Below are 7,388 nucleotides of genomic sequence, written 5' to 3' on the forward strand. Positions count from 1 at the left end.
CATCATACCGAGGCCAAACGCGTTCGCGGCTGTGTGGAAGTACGCTCATTAAAAACTTAATTTTACGTGGTAATATTTATGAATTCGATAACTTTTATAACGCAAAATAATAAAAATTACCTGCGTAAACGCGAAGGTCGACAGACGCTCACCATCCGATGGAGAGATATTTCGATTGCCCCCTGCCGCACTCCAAAACACCTCGGTATTAACTTATTATAGAGCCTTAACCTATAAACAACATTGCATCAACACCAAGCAGAAAGTGAACACTCGGAACAACCTTCTGCGCAGCCTTATATCTCGCAAGTGGGGAGCTTCGCCACAAACTTTGCGAACGACCGGTCTATAAACCCTTTTCCTTTCTGCAGTCTGGTATCGTTCAGCACACATGCGCCTGGTGAATACAGCACTAAGTTGTCACAAGTTGGCACTATTGTGTCCAATATGTCGAATTATTGCACGCTGTTTGAAACCAACCCCGGTCGATATGCTGTATCGGCTGGTGTTGCTCCTCCGGACGTCCGTAGAAACATGGCTAGCTCACTGGAACTTTAAGAAAAGAAACTGGCCCGCGGCACCCATTACACCACCACGTACCGGTAATAAAGAATCGCCACAGTTTCATTAAAGAACCCTCTGGACGGGGAAACTAGCCAGGTCCGAATAAGTCTCTGGAAGCAGAACACCCCACGGCATCGCTCATCTCGCTGTCGGAATACGTCCCTCCTGGGCATGATTTACCTTGGCAAACTCGGAAGTCCCTAAATAGGGTGCGGACCCAAGTCGGCCGAAGTTTGTAGTGCATGCACAGGTGGTGTCACTCTCCAGACTATGGCACATCCTTGATCTTGTCCTGCGTGCCCCTACCATCTGTACATGCGAGGACCTGTAAACGTCACTGACAATGCTGTGTCAGTTGCTAAGTACTGGTCCTCACAAATATAAACGTCAGAGTCGACACGCTTAGAAGATAAAAATTATAAAGGAACTGTTTTTTTCGGGATCTACAATTGTGTAGGGTCAAGTGGGGTAAAAGGAACACCAGGGAAAGATGGACTTGAAGCCTTGATTCATAATTTAATTAAAGAATTTAGCTATCTTTAGGACTATAGTCTCCGAGTCGACAAAACAGACAAACAAATTAGTTTATGCACACAGTTGTGAAATCTTCAGAACATGAGGTATACATAATAACCTTTATAAGAAATACAATGACTATTTCTCTCACCCCATCTCTGGGGGAAAAGAAACGTTAGCACAATTTGCACGTTTTCCGCAAATATATCGCAAATTCTCAAAAGACATTTACTTCTTTGAACATTTGACTCAAAATAGACTTTTCGGGTTCTTTACAAGTCCCACTGCCGCTTAAACATATGAATAAAAATATAAATTACGTAATTTCGGACAAATTAAGTCCTTAGCGGTTAGTTTTACAACTTAATAAGTACCTATGTTAGTAAGAAATAGCAAAGATAAAATGCAAAAAGCCGATCTATCGAGGTACACTTTTTCTAATGTGTAGCTCGATATACCGACTATAAATTACCGTGTCAATGCGGTCGGCAATCATCTTAAGGACACTGTTGGCGCTCTGCCGTATACGACATATAATTGATGCAGTTTTTTAGCGTAGTATGGCGTAAAAATGTACTTAATATCCCTCGAACCTCAATAGTGAAGAATCTCTGTCTAAAATTAGCCCACGGGCCGCTAGTATATAAAACCTTTGTACGGAATAAAGTAAACTTTACTCCAATACTGCATCGAGCAAAACTTAAGTTATACTGATTTTGCGAGTTATGTCGGTCACTTTAGTTCTCTGACGTATGACTTCATTAGGGCGAATCCCTATCATCCATCAGTGAAACCCTACATCCGCTACACGCTGAGCGACTTTAAATTTGTGGATGAGACCTGTTGTTCTAACATTTGGAAACAGGAATAAACGCGTTTACACACGAATAGGTATTTTCCTACCTAGTTTCCTAACGTGGTCCATTCCTGTCGTGGTCACGGGCTGACGAGGTGTGAAAAATAATTATTCGTATGTAAACGCGTTTATTCCCGTTTACAAATGTTAGTACAATGCAACGCGAAAGTTTAAAAGTATATAGAGACCTGTTGTTAATTGTACATTAAAGAAATTTAATGCGCTTTCCAGTATATACAGGGTTTTTAGTTAAATCGTTTTAATGTTACAGTCATAAAACTGTATATTGGATTCTATAATAGAAAAGAGCATGAAATGTACATTAGAATGTTTTAGATATCGCATTTTATAACAATACATACACTTATTGAATTTTGTTTCAAAAACCTTGATATTTCAATTTACATAACATACATAGATATGATAAACAACGCTTCATCTGTATGCAAAATGTCATCATCACCTATGAAAAAACTGTTCATGGAAAACCAGCACATGCTCTGATGCAGGATGTTTCTATCTCTTGCCTTCTAACTTATTATTATCTTTTATATAATAATGTGTACAAGGATCGTAAATGTGTAATGTGGCATACAACAAAGGATACACACGGTATCTACCATTTCTGCAGGACTCAACAGACGGTAAAACAGGTGCGACCACAGACTATTAGGCGCTAACGGATGGAACGACTGAAAATCTGCGTCTGTCTTTCCCGAGATAGACATATTGCTAAGTCGTATCCTTTTCCTCTTTGCACCTGCCGCTATGCACACTTACCACGCACTCACTTGTTGTTTTAGTCCTAAATATTAGATTAGGGTGTACAGAGACTCAATTTAATGAATAAACAAAAACTAAAAAGTTTCCAAGCACATGCAATTCAAGTATCTTTAAGATTAACATCGGCTTTACCTATGGTGCAGGTTGTACGACACTCACGGGAAGCGCCGCGCCACTTACGATACCTCCAAAGAGTCTGCGTGACTCGCGGTGCAAGCGAAGTAAACAAGCTATAGCTTCTTAACGTCATCAAATATTGGCACCCAAATTTCCGATCACTGAGCGACTGAATAGCCATCTTCTTTCTGGGCTAGCTCGTTCCATCATAGAACCTATATTTTCTCCACGTCCTCAAGAGCAGGTGGCTCCGCAGCTGAGCTGGCGGAAAGAAGAGAAAGAGAGTCGAAACCCTTGGCCTGTGGGACCCCGGTACCCTTCATCTGTACAAAATTTTATCCAAAAAATTAAATAGACTGTCTGGGAAACCCAAAGGCTGCCCGCCTTGCCCAACGCATTAGCATAGCCATACAAAGGGGTAACGCTGCCAGCATCTTGGACACCCTGCCGTGGGGACCCAATTTTATTAAATCCCGGTTTTAGTTTCTAATATTTATTGTACCTTAACTGTAGATTTTAAGTTATTATTTTATTATTTCATTAAATAAAGTAATATCAGGGCAAGACCATTTATTTACAAAAATGCATTTTACATCCGGAAAGTAGGTAACAGCTTCATTTCCAATGAGCAATAATTGCGAAAACGAGTTGTGTTGAAAATAAATAAAAAATAGGTTTTAGTCAAGCTAGTCAAATGATGATTGTTAGTTTTTTGCTGAAGTTACACCGCATCCGCTTTGTGTGATAAGGTAACTGATAACTAAGAATGCGTTACACATATGTAATTTAAAATATCGCACCTACTGTGAAACAGTGACTTGACCCGTCACGCGTCCAAAAGACACATGTTGGGCAACTAACCTTACCTAACCATTTTGGTAATGAAAACTAATTTTCTCTTAATTAAATTTTTATTGAATTGATATTCAATTATTTTTTGTGAAAATACTCCACTAGTTTGTTAAAATTATTAATACAAAGATCGAACACTCAGAAAAAACACTCAGAAAAAATTCCTTCGATCCGGTCGGATTCGAACCGACGTCTCTTGCATACCGTGCCAGACGCTATACCAACTAAACCACGGAACGAACCAACGGACCTCACGAATTTTTCTATGTGCTTGCGTCGTGTCTTTGCACTTGGTGTTTCAACGACTTTTTAGTCGTAGCGCCATCTATGAGAAATCTATGACAGATTTATCACCCAGTTAGTACCTTTACAGCTACCAGTCCTGGCGTTTTCTAATATTTATTATTATTGGTAGCAGTAGAGCTCCTTGTGAAAGAGTTTGTCCAGGGAAGTAATGCCACCTTATCTATTTCTGTTGCCAAACAGTATAGAAATCTCTATACGAGAAGAGCAGTATCTCGCGCTGTATGTCACTCGCGCTTTATATCACTCTCGTGGTAGTCGCGTCCTGTCGTGCTAGCCCTACAGGTTTCGGTGAAGGGATATTGCATTCGGCTCCTCGAGCAACTCGTATATTTTCTATTATGGTCGATTATGTACGTACGAACAATAGTCTTAAGTTTTAATTATTTTATTTTTGTATTACTAACAATTGGACCCAAGACGTCATAATAAAATATTTGTTTCTATTATTATGGATATCTGTTTTAGACTCTCCTCTCTCCCGTGGCCTAAAAGATTAATTTTGAACTTTAGATTTTGAGAGGCGGTTTTCCCCGGCAATGGCACAGTCGGCCGGGTTCAGGGACTTCTACATTTGTGCTGGAAACAACATAGCACAGAAATCCAACCGCTACTAGCTGCTAGCGAGCCTGATTGGAATTAATGCGTTTGACTCGTGTCGGACAAAATGACATTATTATTGTGAAATTAAAAAGATATAAAATATTAAAAGTTTTCAATATGGCGGATGAAAACAGCTGCGTGTTAGAGACAGCGTGTGGTTCCAATGTAAACAGTTGGGAACCCCACCATGTCTCTTTAGGAAGTAAGATGGGTTAACTTACATTAATAAAATTTACAAAAAACAAGTTAAAAGGTAAAAATTCACTTAAAAAGTAAAGCCTATAATAAGTAAATAAAAAACTAAAAATCCATTTACTAGTGTAAAATTCACATAATGGTAACGTACTGAATAAATTTCCACAAAAATAAATAGAAGAAATAGAGTCAATTAACATTAAAAACTTCAAGGTTACAATGAATAGGCATTTACTAAATAAATTCGTAACGTCGTTGACCACATCGTCGCTTAACATTTGATTTGATTGCGGACAAGCGTGTATGTATTTAGTGTTTCAATGAACTGTAATATTCGGCCTCAGGTCAAATACCGAATATTCGGCTAGAAGCGTGGCATAATAGATGAATATATGACGAAACTATGACGAATAAGATCTTAAACGAACGATAATTTGGCTAACAACAGCCAGTACTATATTATTATCGCCAAATAAAATCCAACTCCGATTTCGCTTAGCTTTTGTTGAAGTCAAATTCACTATTATTCTCTAAGTTCAGGGTGTTGGTGAAAATGGTGGACCTTAGTAACAACATTAAAAACGAGATGGCACCACTTGTAACGACAATTTTACAAAAAAAAACTTGTTTTCAAAATAATTTTTGGGTCTTGATTAACAAACAATGAAAAATATGTATGTCATTGTAAAGGTGACAAGTATGACGAAATATAGGTCGACTTTTATCATACAATTGATGCCACTGACGTGCACGGGTCATGTTGAAGAGCAGGGTTATCCGCCACGTTGAACGTATAAATCATCATTAACCCATTTATACGTCCCGCTGCTGGGCAGCCTCCTCTCAGGTGAGGGTTTTCAGGCCATAGTACGCCAGCTGGCCCAATGCTGGTTAGCGACTTTACACGTTTTCAGAGGATTGTGAACCTTCGTCGACGTGTAAATTGAAGGTCAGGCGGATACACAAACCATATCTGTGTTGCAAAAACGAGCGATTCGTTCTGTGTACCGTTTAGGTTCTCGGATTTCTCTCAGCGAAACGTGTAATTAGTCTGGTATCATGCCTGTAACAATATACATAATTTCGTTAATAAAGAAGATATCCATAATATTAACCTTAGAATTAAGTCCAAACTCATGGGTACCACGATTTCGTTTAACTAAGGTAAACGATTATTTCATGGGGAAATGTATACGTTTTTACAATAAGATTCCGGAGCATAGATTACCATTTCCTAAGTTGAAAATTTACATTAAAAGTATTTTAACTGAAAAGTTATGTTACAAAATTGTAGACTACGTGTTAGATAAAAATGTATGTCGCTACTCTTGCTTAAACTGACTTCAAAACCCTTTAACAAGGTGACAAATATTTGTAAAATGATCAAACAAAGCTGTAATGATATACGCGCGTAAACTTATACGCATAATGTTGAAGGACCTAACTTAGGTACGGTGAGTCAGTGTTTTTGAGCTAGACTGAGGTCATCCTCTTGCCTAATTCCTGCTAGTGAGGTCAGACGTCGAGGCCGTGGCTTTGATAAAGTTTGTAATATATTTAATAAATGTTTACGTTAAATTAAATATAGGAAATAATACAACAAATAATACTGTTGCAGAGTTTTAAGCAATATACATATTTATTTAAAAAATCGTTAAGAAAAAAGATATCCATCATATTAACCTTAGAACCAAGTCCAAAGTCATGGGTACCCCGATATCGTTAGTCGTTTAACTAAAGTAAACGATTCTTTTATGGGGAATTGTATACGTTTTTACATAAAATTCCGGAGCGTATATTAAGATTACCATTTCCTAAGTTTAAAATTTACATTAAAAGTATTTTAATTGAAAAGTCATATTACAAAATTGTAGACTACGTGTTAGATAAAGATGTATGGAAAGACAACATGAGTCTAGATTCCACAGAATTATGATTCAAAATGTATTCTATAGCATTTAAGTTTATTTGAAAAGAGCAATCCCTAGAGTTTCTTGCTCGTTCTTCTCAGGGAAGTCGGTACAGTGAACGAGCAATGAAAAAATGACGTTTTTAAGTGTAAACATTTCACCTGTGGAATAAATGATTACTTCACTTTGACTTTCACTAAATCGATCAGCAGCTTGATTTTGATTGCCTCACTCGATCGGAAACTGCGTCTCTTCCGAGTCGAGGCGCACAATTGCGATTCACAACTGGCCGATCGGAAACTTAAGATATTTCAAATCGGAACAATAGTTGACTTAACTCACAAATTAGAAAGATATAGCAGGAATCAGGTTCATCTTCTCGCTCAGAAACTCATCTGATTTCGAGACAACCCCATCGGTTCGATTCCGATGTGACTCAAAATCAGCATGCTGAGGGAGACTACCACTGTACCCGTCACCCTGAGACATAAGTTAACAAGTCCCATGTGCCTGTAATAATTAGTAGCACTTTACTAGTAGCCCTTGCCCTTCAAAACTGGAACGCAGTATAATGTGGCATTACCATTTGGCGGCAAAAATAGGTTAAGTAACAGTAGGTACTTCCCTGGACGAACCCTTTCATAAGGAGCTACTTAAATAACTTCCCTACAGCGCAAGCTACTTTATTG

This window comes from Hyposmocoma kahamanoa, unplaced genomic scaffold (genome assembly GCF_003589595.1).
Source record: "Hyposmocoma kahamanoa isolate Upper Pololo Valley unplaced genomic scaffold, ASM358959v1 79, whole genome shotgun sequence".
NCBI lineage: Eukaryota > Metazoa > Arthropoda > Insecta > Lepidoptera > Cosmopterigidae > Hyposmocoma > Hyposmocoma kahamanoa.